We start from the raw sequence: 24,362 nt of genomic DNA on the forward strand, positions 1-24,362 counted from the left end.
CTTTTTTGTATGGAGGTCTATGAGAGAGTGTCGAATAACATAGCTTATTTGATCTAATAGAAGTTTCGTAATGTTTAGACTGTTACAAATGTACTGATATAAGTGGATGCATGTGGCATTCCGCCAATTTTGGAAGAAAAAAACGACTTAGTTGTACCAGTTGTTCAGAGCATAGCTGCCCTGGTGCCCTCTCAATGGCTAGAAGGGTCCCACCTTATCGCGCCTGCCTTTCCTCGTTGAGGACATGTATTTCCATTGTTGGAGCAGTCACTCTAATGTCTTGTCAATATAATAGATCATCTTTGATGCAGTTCCTCCCATTGAAATAAATGGCGGCCATCTTGAAAAAGGCACTGCATCTCAGTGCTAGAGGCGTCATTACATACACCCTGTTTCGGGTTGTATCACAACCCGCCGTGATTGGGAGTCCCATAACTGGCCCAGCGTCGTCCGGGTTTGGCCTGTGTAGGCCTTCATTGTAAATAAGAATTTGTTCTTACCTGACTTGCCTAGTTAAATAAAGGTTAAAAAAATAAATACCAAAAAACGTATTGTTCTGTGTGAAATGTGGTCTAGAATCGCTTAGCGGGCTAACGATTAGAGCACACCAATAATGACACCAAGATGTTGTCTGACTGTATCATGTACCATTCACAGATCATATACTGTAGGTCTAAAAGAGACCTAAAATAGCCACTTTCATCAAGATACATATTTTTTTATTAAATAAATTGTGATACAAATGTAAAAAGCAAGTCAAACGTACTTCCTCCCAGTGAAGTTTCTATGTGAGAATTGGCAGAAAAATCTGAGATACCCTAAATATTTTTTGTTTGTCCTGGCGTGGAATCGCCCTTGAGCTCAAGCCAATAATAATAGCTGTACGGGAAGTGTATTCTGTTCACCCTCTCTTGAAGTATAAATATTGGTTGTCCATATTATTCGAATCCAGAGTCATATTTTAATACTGCTCTTATTCTGGTTGTTCTAGATCTACAATATACTGTACAAAGGGTATACGTTTTTTCTGCTCTCTTCTGAATGGCCCATCATAACACCATTCATTTGGTTACATCACTCAAGAACACTGTCACATAAGAAAATACACGAGGGTTGTGTAACTCGCACCCTCTGTGGTATTGACAGCATGACAGTGTCATTTGATTTACATTTCATCCATGATTGTATTTGTTTGGCTTTCAAGCCAGCATAATCGTAAGTAAATGTTTTGACTACTTTATTGGCAAGCTAGCTAGAACGTTAAGTTACTTGATACTTGTTCTGCCACACTAGTCTCCGCTCTCTAACTAGATGTAGTCTCCAGGTATAATAACACATTCATATTATGGGTATTGTTCTGCATTATAATTACATCTTATTTTCAACTCCTTTTCTACAGGTTCGGACCAGACACACAGACTGGATACGTTAATGCTGGCTATACTAAACAGTGTGCTCTATTTACCAACGCTACTGCTGGTTCGTTAGCCAGCGAAGCTAGCTAGCTAGCCTGCCAGTCAACATATACTTTGGCTAGTTATTTTTTATTACTCTGTGATATTCCCCACATTCCTACTTCTATCTTTTCTGTCGACTTAAATAAAAGAATGTCATGCACATGCAGATCAGCGGCGAGATTGTTCATAACTTCTCAAAAAGGTAAGCATATTTTGCTAGCTAGCTAACTTTCTGGCTAGCTAGCTAACGTTAGTCTTCTAGCCAGCCAGCTTGCAAGTTGCACAATCATATAATGTTCAAATACAGCACAAATAATGATTATGAGGTGTTGAGAAAAGCAAACTAATGTGAAATGGGGTAACATGGTTGTTTTGCAAAGTTGAAACCTGTAACATCTACCTGCTAGCCTTGTAGCTAAAAGCTAGCTAAGCTGATGTGAACTTGACTTACAGTGTTGTTACGCAAGAAAGAACCATACAGTGGTGGAGCATGCATTACAGTTAGTTATTTATCCAAAGACTTTGTCAACATTTTCATGTTTTGAATATCAGCTTTGCTGATTTAGAAAATGTACATTAACAGTATGTCAGTTGATTGAATCTGCTTGTACGTTCACAGGTATCTCTTCCACCAGAGTCCAGTTATTTTCTATTAGCAGACCAGGAACACCTGAAGTCCGATTAACCAGAAGAGTTCCTGTGAGATCCTTCTCCGAATCATCTGTATGTTTTTCATCAAAAGATGTCAAAGATGGCTCCAGTGATGGAGGAAAGGTATGTCAAAATCAGGCCTTATTAACATGTTGTTACTATTAATAAGACATTATAAGGAGGTTACACATGCTTATGATGACAATTCTTACAATGAATTGCAATCACATCATAATGCATTGGGGCGGCAAGTAGCCTAGGCAGGTAGCCTAGTGGTTAGAGCATTGGACTAGTAACCGAAAGGTTGCAAGATTGAATCCCCAAGCTGACAAGGTAAAAACATCTGTCATTCTTCCCCTGAACAAGGAAGTTATCCCACTGTTCCTAGGCTATCATTGAAGATTAGAATTTGTTCTTAACTGACTTACCTAGTTAATATAGGTCAAATAAAATAATAATGTAAAAAATACCTGTTGGCTATAAGTAAAGTTCATTGAATGTTATAATATCTTCATGACTTCCTTCATGGTGAATGATCTAGTCCCAGCAGGAGCTACAGCTACAGTACCTAATCTACATTCTCTGCTCTTCCACTCTTGACAGAAGTCAGTTGGTGATGCAGGAAGTGGGAAAAGAGGAGCTTCTGGTGGCTCTGGAAAAGGAGGCAGCCAGCTACGCTGTCCTAAGTGTGGAGATGCCTGCACACATGTAGAAACCTTTGTGTGTAAGTGTTTTACTTTTCTTCTAGAGGAATTGACAAGAGAGGATAGGATTTGTGTACGGTCAAGCTTGGCACAGGAGCAAATCTCAATTATGAGAAATTGAGTGCTTTGAAAAGTGCTTTGAAAAAAACAGCAAACTGTTAGCCTGGTCCCAGATCTGTTTGTGCTGTATGGCCAACTCCTATATGGTTGTTATTATACCAAAAATATGCCAATTGACCATACGAGTAGGCAAGACAGCACAAACAGATTTGGAACCCAGGCTAGCAAACTGTGCAGTGACCCTGACACTTAATTTCTTTTAATTTATTTGAATGAATTGAACATATGGTTTATAACATGTACAAGTACCAGTACCAGTCTGAATGACATGCACATCATATGGAAGGGACAGCATTTAAGAGAATATGGTGTTACTCCAGCTTTCAACTGATCTGCTTTACCTAGTATCTACTGGCTCAGTGCAGCTCACACATCTATAGGGAATGCCAGACTACTGGGCAACAGCTGTCAGACATATTGCGTGTTACTAACAAATAAAGTCCTTATGTAACAAATGGGTCATAGTCACAGAGCAGCTAAGTGTAACACAGGTCTAGTTTGTGTGCTTATGCCCCCACTAGCAATATCATGATCCGGCTTAGTTGGTGCCATAACATCCTTCCCCCCTCCCTCTTCCTAGCTTCAACCCGCTTTGTGAAATGTGAGAAATGTCATCACTTCTTTGTGGTGCTGTCAGAGACCGACTCCAGCAAGAGTCTCAATAAGGAGCAGGAAGCAGCCAATGAGGCCGTCAAACTGGCCTTCCAGCAGAAACCTCCTCCTCCTCCTAAAAAGGTATAGTGGACAAGTCTTACAATGCATTATACCTGCAGGCTTTAAGTAAAGTGTTAACAAGTGGGACAAGAAGAAAAGTAGGATGGTCTGGTGGTCTAATCCCCTGCCTCAGGTGCACACATACCGCTGCAGTATGGGTTCTAATCCCCTGCCTCAGGTGCACACATACCGCTGCAGCATGGGTTCTAATCCGCTGCCTCAGGTGCACACATACCGCTGCAGCATGGGTTCTAATCCGCAGCCTCAGGTGCACACATACCGCTGCAGCATGGGTTCTAATCCACTGCCTCAGGTGCACACATACCGCTGCAGCATGGGTTCTAATCCACTGCCTCAGGTGCACACATACCGCTGCAGCATGGGTTCTAATCCACTGCCTCAGGTGCACACATACCGCTGCAGCATGGGTTCTAATCCGCTGCCTCAGGTGCACACATACCGCTGCAGCATGGGTTCTAATCCGCTGCCTCAGGTGCACACATACCGCTGCAGCATGGGTTCTAATCCGCTGCCTCAGGTGCACACATACCGCTGCAGCATGGGTTCTAATCCGCTGCCTCAGGTGCACACATACCGCTGCAGCATGGGTTCTAATCCGCTGCCTCAGGTGCACACATACCGCTGCAGCATGGGTTCTAATCCACTGCCTCAGGTGCACACATACCGCTGCAGCATGGGTTCTAATCCGCAGCCTCAGGTGCACACATACCGCTGCAGCATGGGTTCTAAATCCGCTGCCTCAGGTGCACACATACCGCTGCAGCATGGGTTCTAATCCGCTGCCTCAGGTGCACACATACCGCTGCAGCATGGGTTCTAATCCGCTGCCTCAGGTGCACACATACCGCTGCAGCATGGGTTCTAATCCGCTGCCTCAGGTGCACACATACCGCTGCAGCATGGGTTCTAATCCGCTGCCTCAGGTGCACACATAACACTGCAGTATGGGTTCTAATCCGCTGCCTCAGGTGCACACATACCGCTGCAGCATGGGTTCTAATCCACTGCCTCAGGTGCACACATAACGCTGCAGCATGGGTTCAATCCACTGCCTCAGGTGAACACATAACACTGCAGTATGGGTTCTAATCCGCTGCCTCAGGTGCACACATACCGCTGCAGCATGGGTTCTAATCCACTGCCTCAGGTGCACACATAACGCTGCAGCATGGGTTCAATCCACTGCCTCAGGTGAACACATAACACTGCAGGCATGGGTTCTAATCCACTGCCTCATGTGCACACATAACGCTGCAGCATGGGTTCTAATCCGCTGCCTCAGGTGCACACATACCGCTGCAGTATGGGTTCTAATCCGCTGCCTCAGGTGCACACATACCGCTGCAGCATGGGTTCTAATCCGCTGCCTCAGGTGCACACATACCGCTGCAGCATGGGTTCTAATCCACTGCCTCAGGTGCACACATAACACTGCAGCATGGGTTCTAATCCGCAGCCTCAGGTGCACACATACCGCTGCAGCATGGGTTCTAAATCCGCTGCCTCAGGTGCACACATACCGCTGCAGCATGGGTTCTAATCCGCTGCCTCAGGTGCACACATACCGCTGCAGCATGGGTTCTAATCCGCTGCCTCAGGTGCACACATACCGCTGCAGCATGGGTTCTAATCCACTGCCTCAGGTGCACACATAACGCTGCAGCATGGGTTCTAATCCGCTGCCTCAGGTGCACACATACCGCTGCAGCATGGGTTCTAATCCGCTGCCTCAGGTGCACACATACCCTGCAGCATGGGTTCTAATCCGCAGCCTCAGGTGCACACATACCGCTGCAGCATGGGTTCTAATCCCCTGCCTCAGGTGCACACATACCGCTGCAGCATGGGTTCTAATCCGCTGCCTCAGGTGCACACATACCGCTGCAGCATGGGTTCTAATCCCCTGCCTCAGGTGCACACATACCGCTGCAGCATGGGTTCCTGCCTCAGGTGCCGCTGCAGCATAATCCCTGCCTCAGGTGCAGCTGCAGCATGGGTTCTAATCCCCTGCCTCAGGTGCACAACCGCTGCAGCATGGGTTCTAAATCCGCTGCCTCAGGTGCACACATACCGCTGCAGCATGGGTTCTAATCTGGCCCACTGCTATTTCAGGACACTCCTCTATCTTTCACCTGTATCTCTCTATCCAATAAACATACAGACTTTAAAAAAGTATATGGTAATCAGGATGATTATTAGACATTATAAGGGGATCATATAAATTTATGACAGGTCTTGATGCATTATAACTGCATTATACTTGCAGGCTTTAAGTAGTGTTACCAAAATAATCACAATAATGTGAAATTAGGCTGATACATCTCATTCAAACTGCGTTCAACCCTTCCAGCTACTGTCTGTCCTCTTGCAATGTCCCAACACATCCACTTGTTGTGTATGCCAGACAACGGGTGGTTCAGTCATCCGTGTTAAGTTATAGCTTACCGGGCTTTGTAACATCCGCCATACCACTGAAAGAACAACAAGTAGAGATTGTAAGACAAAAGCACCAAAGAGGGACATGTGTCTATAAACTGTCTGCAGAACCTATTGGTAACATTTTACATAACACTTTACTTACTGGGGCAATCTGGGATTCAAACAACAACAATGCGGCCATCCTGCCACTTTTTGTGTAAACAGCTATGGTTGGGGAATGGGGCTGGAGAAATGTAGACACTCTCAAATTCAAAATCCAAAAATGTATGTACAAATCAACGATAGGCCCTTTAAAGCCTGTAGATATAATGCTTTATATCTTGTTATTGGCTTGAATGAGCCTTTATAATGAATGTCTTATTATAAGGCTTATAATATGTTTTTTTCACTGTATGTGGGACATTTTCAACTGACTCAAAATGGCTGTTCTTTTAGGATCATTATAAGATTATTATAATGTGACATTGTAAGGAGAGTCATTGATGCTTATGATAAGTCTTGTAATGCATTATAACTGCATCATGCATTATGCTTTATGTAAAGTGTTACCAAATTGTCTTTCAGATCTATGCCTACCTGGATAAGTACGTTGTTGGACAGTCCTATGCAAAGAAAGTGCTGGCGGTGGCTGTTTACAACCACTACAAGCGCATCTACAATAACCTTCCGGGAGCAGGCACCAAGCCACAGGCGGAGGTGGAGAAGCAGGCCTCCCTTACTCCACGAGGTTGGTACTGTCCCTGAGCTGTCTATCTCCAGTTTGACTCTGTATTTCATCTGTCTAAAATGGCCTTCTCCCTTCCTCGCAACTTATTTCCTCCATCTGCACCTATGTGAATGAACTTGACAGGTGAAAGGAACTATTGAGTAGCTATCCTATGTCTTCAAATCAGTGCAGAAGAAGAAGAGGCGATTAGAGGAAGCGACTTTATACTATCGAGATGCATACTAAGTGCAGTGGCAGTTTTTTTCTACTGTGCACCTTGAAATGTAACAGCATGCCATTCACTCAGGTTAACAAAATGCCTTACCCATTTGTAATGTAAAACAGAATCACAGCTGAATGAATGGTAGGATGAAGTGTTCTCTTGCAGGCTCCTCTGCAATGGTTTGGCATGTGTACAATGGCTTCTTGCAGTCCTTCCTCATCCATGGATTTAAAGTAAAGACCCAGGGTTTCCAGATTTCTATCAAATATGACCAATAATTAATTACAATATAAGTGAAATAGTTTTCCTTCCCAAAAATGGTAATTAAGTATGTTAAGAGGGGTGTGGGCGTACCTAAACAACAGAATGGCGTATACCGGTCATAAGAAATGTTCATGTGGGTAGACAGCTGATTGGTCAGCTTGATGAAATCCTCCTCTATAAGGAAATAGCAGCATTTTTAAAATGGTTTGTTTGAGATAAAAGTTTGAGGTGTTTTTAAGTGTTTTTTCTCCAATTTATGCTTTGGCCGCTAATACGAGTATATGATGAGTCAACAACATTATTTGGGTATGAGTTAACAATATGAACTTTTAAAAGGGAGCTTTTCACTGGACAGTTACTTTAAGGTTTTCCTAGTTTTTTTAACCTTTATTTAACTAGGCAAGTCAGTTAAGAACAAATTCTTATTTTCAATGACGGCCTAGGAACAGTGGGTTAACTGCCTTGTTCAGGGCCAGAACGACAGATTTTTTCCTTGTCAGCTCAGGGATTTGACCTTGCAACCTTTCGGTTATTAGCCCAACACACTAACCACTAGGCTCCCTGTCGCCCCATTAGCCCAAAGTCCTGTTTGAACAGGACATTTGTTAGACAGTCAGTTAGACAGACAGACAGACAGACAGACAGACAGACAGACAGACAGACAGACAGACAGACAGACAGACAGACAGACAGACAGACAGACAGACAGACAAACAGAGAGGATAAGGTGGCCAAATACAGACAGACAAAGACAATCAAACAGAAATACAGACAGACAGATAGTGGCCTAGTAACCTTGTTGTTAATCATGCACAGGGTATATATATCTCTCCACACAGTAACAATACACTGCCTTAGTCCAATATTTATTCACTCTCACAGTATCTCTACACAACACCCTTATTCCCTATATAGCGCACTACATTCCTAGCTGACCTCTCTCTCTCCCCTCTTGCCTCTCCATTCCCTCCCTTTCTTTACCTCCTCTCTGTCTGTTCTTTCAGAGTTGCTGCAGATCGCTGGGATCAATCCCCATGGCAATGCGCTGGGTGCGTCAGTGCAGCAGCAGAGCCAGCAGCCTGCCCAGGAGAAGAGGGGGGGCGAGGTGCTCGACTCTCACCACGCCAACATCAAACTGGAGAAGAGCAACATCGTGCTGCTGGGACCCACCGGATCAGGTGAGCTTTGGAAGAATTGGAGCACGTGCCGATCTATAAGGGAAGTCTTTTTCTACTATAGTGTACTACTTTGAGCAGAGTCTCCTGTGTCCCTCTGTGATTAAACAGTTTGTCATTGGGTCAGCTCTTTAATTGGCCCTACACTGTCATAAGGCCTGCGTAGGGTAGTAATGACATACAGTAGCAGTTGTCATAAATGCTCATAAGGGCGGATGGAAACTGACTTTACACAGTTATGACACGGACGGTAAGAGTTGCGCCAAGGGCCTGATTTCACCCTGCACTGCTCTGCATAAGGTGACACAGTTATGGCATTACAGATGGCATTTACTGTCACGATTTCTGACATGACTCTAAAGTCAATTGCTATACGCTTACATCTACTTTTACAACCATGAATGCCATCTGTTGCGTAGTCGTACGTAGTCTTTTACGAGTTCCCAAGAGGGGTCTAACAAAACACATGCAAAATAAGTTGTAATCGGATTCTTGGCTTTGATATCTATATTACAGGAAACACAAATTGCGTTAAAGCAATAGTACACTTAAAGTCATCATCATGACAGTTTCTGCTCTGTACTGAAAGGGCTCTAGAATAGCTGACTGCTGACCTGCACAGTTTGTTGTGATTGCGCTAGTTAGCAACTTCCTTCAAACTGCACGCAGAGACATAAAAATGGTATCCATGAGTTCATCTCTCTGGGGAAGTAGATAAAGGGCCAAGATCCTGAAGTATCTCTTTAACACAAAGCTTTTTTAGTGTAGTATTCCTTTAAACAAAAGTTGTCAAATGGATGTGTTGGTATTTCCTATTGCCTGACATTGATTGACATCCATATTGCAGGTAAAACCCTCTTAGCCCAGACACTGGCTAGGTGCCTGGATGTGCCCTTCGCCATCTGTGACTGCACCACGCTAACCCAGGCAGGCTATGTGGGCGAAGACATTGAGTCTGTGGTGGCCAAGCTCCTCCAAGACGCCAACAACTCTGTTGAGAAAGCACAACAAGGTATATGCTATAATGTGTTATTTACTTGCTTGTGTATGTGAATGTCTGTGGTTGTGTGTGACATGTGACATCAGTATGACTATCTTATCAGGTCGTGTACTTTAAGCACATCAACTTCAGTCCTTGTCCTAAGAGTTGGTAGAGTTTTGATGGTGAATGATTTCATTGGATAAAGAAAAGTTTATGAAACGTGCCATCTGTCCGACTAGCTTATCAGTTACTGTACTTGTAGCAGATCAACTTCTCTAAATGCCCTAAGAGGGGATGTTTTTGAAAGTAAATAACTGAATTAAAGGCACAGTAGGCAGCTGTTTTAATGACCCGACCAAATGCACATAGAAATGTTGTAGATCTGTCATTCTCATTGAAAGTATGTCTGAGAAGCGGTAGATCCATTCTATGTGTGCTATTTTTCTGTGCTTCCCGTTTTTGCTCATTTTACTTAGAGTTTTGTATACCATCTTCAAACATCTGAAAAAAATACATTTTTAGTTATTGAGAATATATTTCTTAGTGGTTTAGATGGTACAATGATGCTCTACACTATTCAATACGTATTTTGTCGCATACACTGAAATTAAGCGAACCATTAGAACTTTAGTAACCAGGAAATGGTGCAGTGATTTCTTCCTATTGCACCTTTAAAGATAGAAAAGAGAGACAGTGTAGGCCCACATTTTTCATGACTGCTGTGTAACATATATATTGCATGTGTGACGAACCAAGGTGAAGCAAAATATTCTTGTGTGGTAAAAATGTTGATATACTGTATGCTAACTCACTCTGAACGGTGATTGGTTCTCGTTCTCTTCACTGATTGGCCCTCGCAGGCATCGTGTTCCTGGATGAGGTGGATAAGATTGGCAGTGTGCCCGGAATCCACCAGTTACGAGACGTGGGGGTGAGGGAGTACAGCAGGTCAGTGTATACTGTGTATAGATTGATATTATAGTGGTTTGATTATTTATAGATATGTAGATCTGTCACTGTCAGGCAGTACAGTCCTGCCATGAACACTGTGGGTTATAAAACCTGTAGATTCTGGCTTCATAACAGATTTCCTTCACCTTTCACCGCATTGTCTGTAAAAAAACACACTTGTTGATTTGTTGATCTCCCATAAGGATTCCAACATGGGATCATACATACCTGTTACAGAGGTTTCCCATCCAAACTTTACTTGGTGATACTTCCTTAATTGTCTATTTGGAAAGCTCCTGTGTCTTATAACTTTCAGTGGCTAGTTGCCCTTGAAACTCAGACAAGTTAAATCAACAGTAAAAAATAAATAAAACATGTTAACACCATGTGATAAATTCCCTCATTACCCTTCCACCATCTTGGCTGTTGCCTCCCTTCGCAATATTTGCTCTAGACGCATGTTTGATCGCCCAGAAATGACTAGGGCAAAGATGTTCAACTATGAGGAGAGGTAATGAGAGAATTTCTCCTGGTGCAAAAACATTTATAGGTTTGGAAGAGGTTGAGAAGAGGTTTAGGAAACACTGGGTTATTGTACATTGTGTGTGTCTTATAATGTCCTCTGTTTGGTGGTCGTTTGGTAGGGTCTACTCAAACTCCTGGAGGGTACTATCATCAACGTCCCAGAGAAGAACTCCAGGAAGCTGAGAGGTGAGACGGTCCAGGTGGACACCACCAACATCCTGTTTGTGGCCTCCGGTGCCTTCAACGGCCTGGACCGGATCATCAGCATGAGGAAGTGTGAAAAGGTAAACATTTCAATGTCAACATTTTAATTCTGAGTTTTATTTAAATTGAATTTCACATTTTTAATAACTACTTTTTCTGTAAAGGAATTTCTTGTGGAGTGGTTCATACAATAAACAAACTGTACACAAATAACAGTCAATACAGAATGAAACTAGGCTGCCGTCCCTGTGTGGCTCTGGCCAAATGTACTATACTAGACTTGATAAGGAGGCTGATATTTCAGACAGACCCTTCGTTTTGTGGCAAGGTTGCATTTGTAAGTGCAGGGGTTTTGGTGTTACCATAAGTGATATTGCACTGAATCAGTGTATCCTGGACACAGAAGCTCTTTGATCAAGTGCATACCCCTTGATTTATTCCACATTTTGTTGTTACAGCCTGAATTCAAAATGGATTAAATATATATATTTTTCTCTCACCCATCTGCACACAATTCCCCATAATGAAGAAAGAAAAGTGAAAAAAGTGAAAAAGTCGCCTTCCACACTTGGATTATGCAACATTTGCCCATTATTATTTTAGAAATTCCTCAAGCTCTGTCAAATTGGTTGCTAATCATTGCTAGAAACTATTTTCAGTTCTTCGCTTTCTCATTTTTTAAGTGCATTTAAGTCAAAACTATAACTCGGCCACTCAAGAACATTCACTGTCTTCTTGGTAAGCAACTCCAGATTTAGCCTTGTGTTTTAGGTTATTGTCCTGCTGAAAGGTGAATTTATCTCAGAGTGTCTGGTGGAAAGCAGACTGAACCAGGTTTTCCTCTAAGATTTTGCATGTGCTTAGCTCCATTCCGTAAATTTTTTATCCCAAAAAACTCCCCAGTCCTTAATGATTACAAGCAATTAGGTTAGTGTTGTGGAGTCACTATAATGAATGTTGATCCATCCTCAGTTTTCTCCTATCACAGCCATTAAACTCTGTAACTGTTTTAAAGTCACCATTGTCCTCATGGTGAAATCCCTGGGAGGTTTCCTTCCTCTCTGGCAACTGAGTTAGGAAGGACGCCTGTATCTTTGTATGGACTGGGTGTATTGATACAACATCCAAAGTGTAATTAATAACTTCACCATGCTCATAGAGCTATTCAATGTCTGCTTTTTTTCACCCATCTATCAATAGGTGTCACGCCCTGACCTTAGTTATCTTTGTTTTCTTTATTATTTTGGTTAGGTCAGGGTGAGACGAGGGTGGCTTGTGTAGTTTTTGTATTGTCTAGGGTTTTTTGTATGTCTAGGGGTTGTTGTATATCTAGGTGTTTATATGTCTATGGTTGCTTAGATTGGTTCTCAATCAGAGGCAGCTGTTTATCGTTGTCTCTGATTGGGGACCATATTTAGGTAGCCATATTCCTTGGGTATTTTGTGGGTTATTGTCTACGTGTAGTTGCATGTCAGTACCCGTGTCGCATAGCTTCATGTTTGTTTAGTATGGTCAGTGTTTATTCTTCATTCAAATAAGTATGTATGTATTCTTATCACGCTGCGCCTTGGTCTTCTCGTTATGACGAACGTGACAATAGGTGCCCTTCTTTGCAAGGCATTTGTAAACCTGGTCTTTGTGGTTGAATCTGTTTAAAATTCACTTCTTGGGACCTTACAGTTAATTGTATGTGTGGGTCACAGAGATGAGGTAGTCGTTCAAAACACTATTATTGCACACAGTGAGTCCATGAAAATTATTATGTGACTTCTTAAGCAAATCTTTACTCCTGAACTTAAGGCTTGTTATAACAAAGTGGTTGAATACTTAGACTCAAGACATTTCAGCTTTACATTTTTTATTAATTTGTAAACATTTCTAAAAACATATTTCCTCTTTGACATTATGGGGTATTGTGTTTAGGCCAGTGACCCCAAATAGTATATTTAATCAATTTAAATTCAGACAGTAACACAATGAAATGTGTAAAAAGTAAAGGGATGTGAATACTTTCTGAAGGCACTGTATCGTCATGACATTACAAGGTAAATGAGGAGAACTTTAGTTGTGTTTACAACGCTCTCAACCTGATACAGTCCAGCTACTGTGAATCAATCCTAACTTGAAATTGGTGTGTGTAAAAATGTACTTTCACGATTTGCGTGAAAATCCAAGTTATTTGTGCATAGGCCTATCTCAAGTTAGTATCCGGCCTTGGGTCAGAAAAGACTGCAAATGTGGGTGGGATTAGTAAGGTTCAAGGGGCGGTCAAGAAGATTTGGGTATTCATAGCAGATTCACCTGTGTGTATGTATATACAGTGCCTTCGGAAAGTATTCAGACCCCTTGACTTTTTCCACATTTTGTTTCGTTACAGCCTTATACTAATATTGATTAAATTGTTTTTCCCTTATAAATCTACACACAATGATGACAAATAGTTTTTAGTAATATTTGCACATTTTTTACAAATAAAAAACTGAAATGACATTTACATACCTATTCAGACCCTTTACTCAGTACTTTGTTGAAGCACCTTTGGCAGCGATTTCAGCATTGAGACTTCTTGGGTATGACGTTACAAGCTTGGTACACCTGTATTTGGGGAGTTTCTCCCATTCTTCTCTGCAGATCCTCTCAACCTCTGTCAGATTAGATGGGGAGCATTGCTACACAGCTATTTTCAGGTTTCTCCAGAGATGTTTGATCGGGTTCCACTCAGGAACATTCAGAGATATGCCCAGAAGCCACTCCTGGGTTGCCTTGGCTGTGTGCTTAGGGTCGTTGTCCTGTTGGAAGGTGAACCTTCGCCCCAGTCTGAGATCCTGAGCGCTGTGGAGCAGGTTTTAATCAAGGACCTCTCTGTACTTTGCTCTGTTCACCTTTGCCTCGATCCTAACTTGTCTCCCAGTCCCTGAAAAACATCCACACAGCATGATGCTGCCAACACCATGCTTCACCTTAGGGATGGTGCCAGGTTTCCTCCAGACGTGACACTTGGAATTCAGGCCAAAGAGTTCAATCTTGGTTTCATCAGAGCACAGAATCTTGTTTCTCATGGTCTGAGAGTCTTTAGGTGTCTTTGACAAACTCCAAGCAAACTGTCATGTGCCTTTTACTGAGGAGTGGCTTCGGTCTGGCCACTCTACCATAAAGGCCTGATTGGTGGAGTGCTGCAGAGATGGTTGTCCTTCTGGAAGTTTCTCCCATCTCCACAGAGAAACTCTAGAGCTCTGTCAGAGTGACTATCAGGTTCTTGGTCACCTCCCTGACAAAGGCCCTTCTCTGATGGTTCAGTTTGGCCAGGTGGCCAGCTCTAGGAAGAGCCTTGGTGGTTCCAAACATCTTCCATTTAAGAAGGATAGAGGCCACTGTGTTCTTGGGGACCTTCAAAGCTGAAGAAATGTTTTTGTACCCTTCCTCAGATCTGTGCCTCGACACAATCCTGTCTCTGAGCTTTATGGACAATTCCTTTGACCTCATGGCTTGGTTTTTGCTGTGACATGCACTGCCATCTGTGGGACCTTATATAGACAGGTGTGTGCCTTTCCAAATCATGTCCAATCAATTAAATTGACCACAGGGGGACTCCAATCAACTTGTAGATACATCTCAACAATGATCAATGGAAACAGGATGTACCTGAGCTCAACTTCGAGTTTCATAGCAAAGGGTCTGAATACTTATGTAAATAAGGTATTTCTGTTTTTTATTTTTAATACATTTGCTAAAATTTCTAACAACCTGTTTTCACTTTCTCATTATGGGATATTGTGTTAAGATTGCTGAGGATTTTTTATTTAATACATTTTAGAATCAGGCTGTAACGTAGCAAAATGTGGAAATGTCAAGGGGTCTGAATACTTCCCGAATGCAGTATATTTTTTGTTATTATGGAGAAAAGTTTAAAAAATAACAAAATAGACAATGCAACATAAGTACAAAATCAGCCAACATCAGCCTATAGTAGCAGAACTGTCCCTCTTTAACTGAATCCCTCCTCCTCTCTGCAGTATCTGGGCTTCGGAACGCCGTCCAATGTGGGGCAGGGGCGTCGGGCGGCTGCGGCCGCAGACCTGGCCAACAGCAGCGGAGCGGAGATGGACGCCGTGCTGGAGATCAAGGAGAAGGACCGACTCCTGAAGCACGTGGAGGCCCGGGACCTCATCGAGTTTGGGATGATTCCCGAGTTTGTGGGGCGCCTGCCTGTGGTGGTTCCCCTGCACAGCCTGGATGAGGAGACCCTGGTTAGGATCCTGACGGAGCCACGCAATGCTGTCATACCACAGTACCAGGCCCTGTTCAGCATGGACAAGGTGGAGACTCATTATTGTTATTATTAGTGGTGGTGGTAGTAGTAGTAGAAGTATTAGTGTTACTGGTGTTGGTGGTAGTAGTAGTAGTAGTATTAGTGTTACTGGTGGTGGTGGTAGTAGTAGTAGTAGTAGAAGTATTAGTGTTACTGGTGGTGGTGGTAGAAGTAATAGTGGGGTTAGTGGTGGTAGTAATAGTCATAGTAGTAATAATCGGTCCCTTCAGGATTTTGCCATTCTGTACATAAAACAGTCATTGCAATATTATTGCATAAAACTGCCGATCACCCCACATTTCCAGCATAATGTGATTCAGTCGATCCAGACGCAAACATATGCCTGCAAATATCACAACAAATCTCTGCCAAATCCTGGAAGGACTGAGTTGTAGTAGTAGTAATATAAGTAGTAGTGGTGGTAGTAGTAGAAGTGGTGGTAGTAGTAGTAATATTAGTAGGAGTAGCAGCAGTAGTAGTAATAGTGTCAGTAGTATTAGTAGCATCAGTAGTACTATAGCAGCAGTTGTAGTAGTAATAGTAGCAGCAATAGTAGTAGCTGTGATAGTAGTAGCAGCAGATGTAGTATTAGCATCAATAGTAGTAGGATCAGTAGTAGCAGTAGTGATAGTAGTCGTAGCAGCAGCAGTAGTAGTAATATAAGTAGTAGTACCAGCAGTTGTAGTAGCTGCAGTATCAGTAGTAATAGTAGTAGCAGCAGCATTATCAGTAGTAGTAGTAGCGGCAGCATTATCAGTAGTAGCAGTAGTTGTAGTAGTAGCAGCAGTTGTAGTAGTAGCAGCAGTTGCAATAGCAGCAGTAGTAATGGTAGTTGTGATATAAGTAGCAGTAGTAGCAGTGATGGTAGTAGCAGCAGTTGTAGTAGTAGGATCAGTGGTATTAGTAGTAGTAGGATCAGTAGTATTAGTAGCAGTTGTAGTAGCGGGAATAGTAGTACTAGCAGTAGTAGTCGTACCAGCAGTTGTAGTAGCAGGAATAGTAGTAGCAGGAATAGTAGTAGTCATTGTAGCAGCAGTTGTAATAGTAGCATTAGTAGTGATAGTAGTAGTAATATAAGTAGTAGTAATATAAGTAGTAGTAGTAGCAGCAGTAATAGTAGTAGTAGTAGTAGTAGTAGTAGTAATATAAGTAGTAGTAGTAGCAGCAGTAGTAGTAGTAATATAAGTAGCTGTGATAGTAGTAGTAGTAGTAATGCCGTCATCCCCCAGTACCACACCCTGTTCAGCATGGACAAGGTGTTTCAGGAGGGGAGGTGGTGTGGGGGGGAAGGGTGTGCGTACTTTCCTGTATTTATCTGTGTTTGGATGTGCAGACACTAGTGTCTGTGTACATACATCTGTAGGCTCTGATGTCTTTGTGTGTGCCCTCTAAATAAATTGTGATGATTTCATTAACACTTGTATTACCTTAATCTCATTCCAGTGTGAACTGAATGTAACTCCAGATGCCTTGAGAGCCATCGCCAGGTTGGCTTTGGAAAGGAAGACCGGTGCTCGTGGGCTAAGGTCCATTATGGTAAGCACCTCCAATATATATTTTGAAATGTACAGTAATGTATAAATTGTGATTTACATTTTTGAATGTATATTTAAGAATATGAAATGTAATTGTTTTACATGCATTTTGAAATGTACATCTTAAACCTTTGATGGTGGGAGTAATATTCCTTCTCTTGTCTTTTTAAGGAAAAATTGCTTCTTGAACCCATGTTTGAAGTGCCACACTCAGACATCATGGCTGTTGAGCTGAACAAAGACGTGGTCCAAGGGAAATCAATGCCTGTGTATGTAAAGTAAGTATTCATAATTACCAGAGACTCAACTCGGTTGGGGACAATACAGTGTTAAAGTGTATAAGTAACATGCTGACCACTCTGCTCACGTCACGTGCGTGAGTGTTGCAAAATAAATTTAAACATACATGTTATTCAATTATTGCATCCACACAGCTTGCGGGCGCCAACGAGCGTCTGCATTACCAAGCGCTAAAATAGAAGTCTGTTTTATTTGTAACGCTGAACGCATTTTATACACAATTATACATTTTCATATCTTTAGTGAACACACCGTGTAAACATTCACAGCACAGTGCAGGGTGGAAAAAGTATGTGAACCCTTGGATTTAATAACTGGTTGACCCTCCTTTTGGCAGTAATAAACTCAACCAAACATTTTCTGTATTTGTTGATCAGACCTGCACAATGATCTGGAGGAACTTTGGACCATTCATCTTTACAAAACTGTTTCAGTTCAGCAATATTCTTGATGTCTGGTGTGAACCGCTCTTGAGGTCATCACACAGCATTTTAAATTGGGTTGATGTCAGGACTCTGACTGGGCCACTCCAGAAGGCATATTTTCTTCTGTTGAAGCCATTCTGTTTTTGATTTACTTCTGTGTTTTGTGTCAGTGTCCTGTTAAATCACCCAACTTCTGTTGAGCTTCAATTGGCGGACAGATAGCCTTACTTTCTCCTGCAAAATGTCTTGATAAACTTGGGAATTTATTTTTCCGTCAATGATAGCAATCTGTTCAGGCCCTGAGGCAGCAAAGCAGCCCCAAACCATGATGCTCCCTCCACCATACTTTACAGTTGGGATGAGATTTTGATGTTGGTGTGCTGTGCCTTTTTTTCTCCACACGGTATTGTGTTTTCCTTCCAAACAACTCAAATTTTGTTTAATCTGTCCACTGAATATTTTGCCAGAAGCGCTGTGGAACATCCAGATGCTCTTTTACAAACTTCAGACGTGCAGCAATGTTTTTTTAGACAGCAGTGGCTTCTTCCATGGTGTCCTCCCATGAACACCATTCTTGTTTTAATTTTTTAATTTATTTTTTAATTTCACCTTTATTTAACCAGGTAGGCCAGTTGAGAACAAGTTCTCATTTGCAACTGCGACCTGGCCAAGATAAAGCATAGCAGTGTGAGCAGACAACACAGAGTTACACATGGAATAAACAATTAACAAGTCAATAACACAGTAGAAAACAAAGGGGGGAGTCTATATACAATGTGTGCAAAAGGCATGAGGAGGTAGGCGAATAATTACAATTTTGCAGATTAACACTGGAGTGATAAATGATCAGATGGTCATGTACAGGTAGAGATATTGGTGTGCAAAAGAGCAAGTAAATAAATAAAAACAGTATGGGGATGAGGTAGGTGAAAATGGGTGGGCTATTTACCAATAGACTATGTACAGCAGCAGCGATCGGTTAGCTGCTCAGATAGCTGATGTTTGAAGTTGGTGAGGGAGATAAAAGTCTCCAACTTCAGCGATTTTGGAATTCGTTCCAGTCACAGGCAGCAGAGTACTGGAACGAAAGGCGGCCAAATGAGGTGTTGGCTTTAGGGATGATCAGTGAGATACACCTGCTGGAGCGCGTGCTACGGATGGGTGTTGCCATCGTGACCAGTGAACTGAGATAAGGCGGAGCTTTACCTAGCATGGACTTGTAGATGACCTGGAGCCAGTGGGTCTAGCGACGAATATGTAACGAGGGCCAGCCGACCAGAGCATACAGGTCGCAGTGGTGGGTGGTATAAGGTGCTTTAGTGACAAAACGGATGGCACTGTGATAGACTGCATCCAGTTTGCTGAGTAGAGTGTTGGAAGCCATTTTGTAGATGACATCGCCGAAGTCGAGGATCGGAAGGATAGTCAGTTTTACTAGGGTAAGCTTGGCGGCGTGAGTGAAGGAGGCTTTGTTGCGGAATAGAAAGCCGACTCTTGATTTGATTTTCGATTGGAGATGTTTGATATGAGTCTGGAAGGAGAGTTTGCAGTCTAGCCAGACACCTAGGTACTTATAGATGTCCACATATATATTCAAGTGTGTTAGTGTTTTACGTATCGTAGACTCGTCAGAGATGTTAGCATGTTCCAGAGATTTCTGTAAGTCTTTAGCTGACACTAGGATTCTTCTAAACCTCATTGAGTATTCTGCGCTGTTCTCTTGCAGTCATCTTTGCAGGACGGCCACTCTTAGGGAGAGTAGCAACAGTGCTGAACTTTCTCCATTTATAGACATTTATAGACATTTTGTCTTATCGTGGACTGATGAACATCAAGGCTTTTAGAGATACTTTTGTAACCCTTTCCAGCTTTATGCAAGTCAACAATTCTTAATCTTATGTCTTCTGAGATCTTTTGTTCGAGGCATGGTTCACATCAGGCAATGCTCCTTGTGAATAGCAAACTCAAATTTTGTGAGTTTTTTTTTTTATAGGGCAAGGCAGATCTAACCAACATGTCCAATCTCGTCTCATTGATTGGACTCCAGGTTAGCCGACTCCTGACTCCAATTAGCTTTTCAAAAGTCATTAGCCCAGGGGTTCACATACTTTTTCCAACCTACACTGTGAATGTTTAAATGATGTATTCAATATAGACAAGAAAATACAATAACTTGTGTGTTATTGGTTTGTCTATTGTTGTGACTAAGATGAAGATCAGATCGAATTTTATGACTAATTTATGCAGAAATCCAGGTAATTCCAAAGGGCTCACATACTTTTTCTTGCATCTGTATATACAGGGGGTACCGGTACAGAGTCAATGTGCAGGGGCACCTGTTAGTCGATGTAATTGAGGTAATATGTACATGTAGGTAGAGTTATTAAAGTGACTATGCATAGATAATAACAGAGAGTAGCAGCGGTGTAAAAGGGGGGGGGGTGGCAATGCAAATAGTCTGGGTAGCCATTTGATTAGATGTTCAGGACTCTTATGGCTTTGAGGTAGAGGCTGTTTAGAAGCCTCTTGGACCTAGACATGGCGCTCAGGTACCACTTGCCGTGCGGCAGCAGAGAGAACAGTCTATGACTAGTGTGGCTGGAGTCTTTGACAATTTTTAGGGCCTTCCTCTGACACCGCCTGGTATAGAGGTCCTGGATGGCAGGATGTTTGGCCCCGGTGATGTACTGGGCCGTACGCACTAGCCTTTGTAGTGCCTTACGGTCAGAGGCCGAGCAGTTGCCATACCAGGCAGTGATGCAACCAGTCAGGATGCTCTCGGTGGTGCAGCTGTAGAACCTTTTCAGGATCTGAGGACCCATGCAAATCTTATATGGTGTGGTTTCACAGCAATTTAATTGAAAATACAGTTTTTTTACCATGACTTTTCATTTATTTGCAGCAGAATATTAATATTAATATTTTTTTGTGTGTCTCCCAGAGCACCTGCTAAAGAGTCTGAGGAGGAGTATGACTCTGGGTTAGAGGAGGAGAGCTGGCCAAGGCAGGCGGATGCAGCCAACAACTAACTAACAGTCCAAAATGGAACTTCAGAAATTGCCATTTCGATTTAATAAGCTATGGCATTTTACAAATACCATTATTGTAACTTCAAATGTAATTATGTCATCTGAATTACATCAGTGTTGGTCATGATGATGTAGGTTATGCAATTTCATACATCAGAAAAAGTTTGTTCCCAAATTGTTGCAAAGGTTTAAGAATTAACATTAACCAAGTATTCTCTACCCATCTTTCCCAGAGAGAGAGAAAAGGAGAAAGAACGTTATCCTGTTTAAATGTAAAGATAATTTTACTTTTTCTCATAAAGTAGCTAGTTTCTCTTTGTGATAAGTACTTGTTTGGGAAACCTTAATGGAAATGGATTGTATCAAGTCCAAAATCTATTTTCTCTTATTTCGTTTTGACACCATTTTATTTTTGACAGTCAAGGATTAAGGTAAATATAGGATACTTGTTTTAACCACCATGTCTTTCTGATGTAATTTAGGAAGCCATTTTGTTTCTTCACAACTCTCTGACGAGGTCAGCCAGGTCATAGAAACCAGCGTTCTTTACAGAACAAGTATTTATAGTTAAATTGTTAACCTTTTCAAAAAAGATCAGTTTGGCTGCTCTGTGGTGGATTTCAAATATCCAACACTGGAATTACTAGTATACTGTATGTACAGTTAGTATGCCATGTATTAGATGAAACGTGTAAGATATCTGGGGTCGAGATAGGGGGGGGTGACTTAAATTGATCCCAATCAGCTTTGATAATGTCACATTTTCAACACATTTTCCCATTGTGGTTGTTTTTGACGTTTCTTTATGGAACCGTTTAGAACTTCCTACACATTTAATGAAGCCATGACATCACTGGTGTTTTTAAATGAAAACATACCAGTCTTTACAAATGCATTGTCTGATTTGCTCAACACTATACACTGAGAAACTGTTCATTCAATGCAGTTTCTTTAAAAGAAGCTGGGCTTTTTTGTACACTTTATATACAGATATAACATTTTGAAATCTCAGACAGTAAGGGCCTAGAATCTAGATAATTTGCTCAATTCCACTTTGACCCTTAGACCCTAACCCCTAGGCACCTGTGTAGATCTCAGAAGATTTGATAGGTGTTAGCAATATGGTAACAGTTTAGTCTTTCTCTTATGGGTTTCTGTGATGTTGGTTACACCCATCCAAACCTTTCAAATCTACACAGGGACTTTATCTTGGAGCTTATGTTGCGTTCATAACCGAGTGGGAAGGTGGTAATTACCAGCTGTGAAGTCGTAAATATCAGTTGGATGCATTCACATGCTTTGAACTCATTGAGAAATGCTGATTGGCTAATGGCAAGCTGCGTCAATCATAAAATAAAAGTACAGCTATCATGCTTGTAAACATATGTGTTCAAAAACATTAATAGATAGCTTTTTATAAATAATGTTTTACTGCATGTAACTGCCTAAAATGCTGTTATCGAGGTAATTTCCTTAGTGGGTGACATCAGAGGTCAACATGTGGGAGAAGTTGGCGCTCAGGAATGATATATGAGTTTCCTACTAGTAATTACCAGTTGGAGGGGCGTTCAAGTAGGTTTTGTATGTGGTAAATAACACCTTCCCACTTGGTTATGAACACAGCATAAGGTCTTGATTTAGAGTTGGGCAATTGTGTGATGTTCCCTCCATCAGAACTGATGCCATCTGTGTGGCAGCAACCCTATTTTGCTCTGAATAGTTGTGAACTTATGTAAATGTGAGACTTTAATAAATATATTAATCACTTAAGAGTGTTCAGAGGTTGTTTGATGAACTATAGTTGTCCAGTGTTCTTCAGTCCTAGTGACTAGTGTGGCTGGAGTCAGTCTCCAGACCTGAACCCAATAGAACATCTTTGGAGGGAGCTGAAAGTCCGTATTGCCCAGCGACAGCCCCGAAACCTGAAGGATCTGGAGAAGGTCTGTATGGAGGAGTGGGCCAAAATCCCTGCTGCAGTGTGTGCAAACCTGGTCTGTAATTGCAAACAAAGGTTTCTCTACCAAATATGAAGTTCTGCTTTTCTGATGTATCAAATACTTAAGTCATGCAATAAAATGCAAATGAATTACTTAAAAATCATACAATGTGATTTTCTGGATTTTTGTTTTAGATTCCGTCTCTCACAGTTGAAGTGTACCTATGATTTAAAAAATAGACCTCTACATGCTTTGTAAGTAGGAGAACCTGTAAAATCGGCAGTGTATCAAATACTTGTTCTCCCCACTGTATATTTATATTAGTTATTTAAAAAATGTCAATTATCTATGAGCAGTAGAGGAACTTCTCTCTTGCTCTTCTCAATTTAATTCAGTTTAAGGGGCATTATTGGCATGGGAACCACATGTTTACATTGCCAAAGCAAGTGAAATCGATGATAAACAAAAGTGGGGGGGAAAATAGGAATAATGAACAGTAAACATGACACTCACAAAAGTTCCAAAAGAGTAAAGTGATTTCAAATGTCATATGTCTACATCTAGTATTGTAACAATATTCAAATAGTTCAAGTACAAAAGGGAAAATAAATTCACATAAATATGGGTTGAATTTACAATGGTGTTTGTTCTTCACTGGTTGCCCTTTTCTTGCGGCAAAAGGTCACAAGTCTTGCTGCTGTGATTGCACACTGTGGTATTTTATCCAATAGATATGGGAGTTTTGAATTATTTGTGGGTCTGTGTAGTCTGAGGGAAATATGTCTCTAAAATGGACATACATTTGGCAGGAGGTTAGGAACTGCAGCTCAGTTTCCACCTCATTTTGTGGGCAGTGTGCACATAGCCTTTCTGCCTACGGCGGCCTTTGCTCAATAGCAAGGCTATGCTTTCCTTAATTTTCCTCAAAGCTTTCCGCCTTATCTCAGCTCACTGGTCACCATAGCAACACCCACCCGTTGCATGTGCTCCAGCAGGTATATTTCATCCCCAAAGCCAACACTTCCTTTAGCCGTCTTTCCTTCCAGTTCTCTGCTGCCAATGACTGGAACGAATTGCAAAAATCACTGACGCTGGAGTGTTATATCTCCCTCTCTAACTTAAAGCATCAGCTGTCAGAGCAGCTTACCGATCACTGTACCTGTACACAGCCAATCTGTAAAGAGCTCACCCAACTACCTCATCCCCATATTATTACTTACCCTCTTGATTTTTTGCACCCCAGTATCTCTACTTGCACATCATCATCTGCACATCCATCACTCCAGTGTTAATGCTAAATTGTCATTATTTTGCCTCTATGGCCTATTTATTGCCTACCTCCCTACTCTTCTACATTTGCACACACTGTATATAGATTTTCCCTATTGTGTAAGTCTGTTTGTTTTTGTCGCACCGCTTTGCTTTATCTTGGCCAGGTTGCAGTTGTAAATGAGAACTTGTTCTCAACTGGCCTACCTGGTTAAATAAAGGTTAAATAAATTAAAAATAGGGTCAGTCACAGTGGTCAGGTATTCTGACATTGTGTACTCTGTTTAGTGCCAAATAGCATTCTAGTTTGCTCTGTTTTTTGTAAATTCTTTCCAATGTGTCAAGTAATTATCTTTTTGTTTTTTCATGATTTGGTTGCTTCTAATTGTGTTGCTGTCCTGGGGCTCTGTGGGGTCTGTTTG

At 41.8% G+C, this 24,362-nt stretch overlaps 1 pseudogene; it reads left to right on the plus strand.

Moving 5' to 3' along the window:
* The first annotated feature begins 935 nt into the window (after window positions 1-935).
* On the plus strand, window positions 936-22,504 carry LOC112243059 (annotated as a pseudogene).
* Window positions 22,505-24,362: the final 1,858 nt, after the last annotated feature.

The sequence above is a fragment of the Oncorhynchus tshawytscha genome, unplaced genomic scaffold (assembly GCF_018296145.1).
Source record: "Oncorhynchus tshawytscha isolate Ot180627B unplaced genomic scaffold, Otsh_v2.0 Un_scaffold_530_pilon_pilon, whole genome shotgun sequence".
Lineage (NCBI taxonomy): Eukaryota > Metazoa > Chordata > Actinopteri > Salmoniformes > Salmonidae > Oncorhynchus > Oncorhynchus tshawytscha.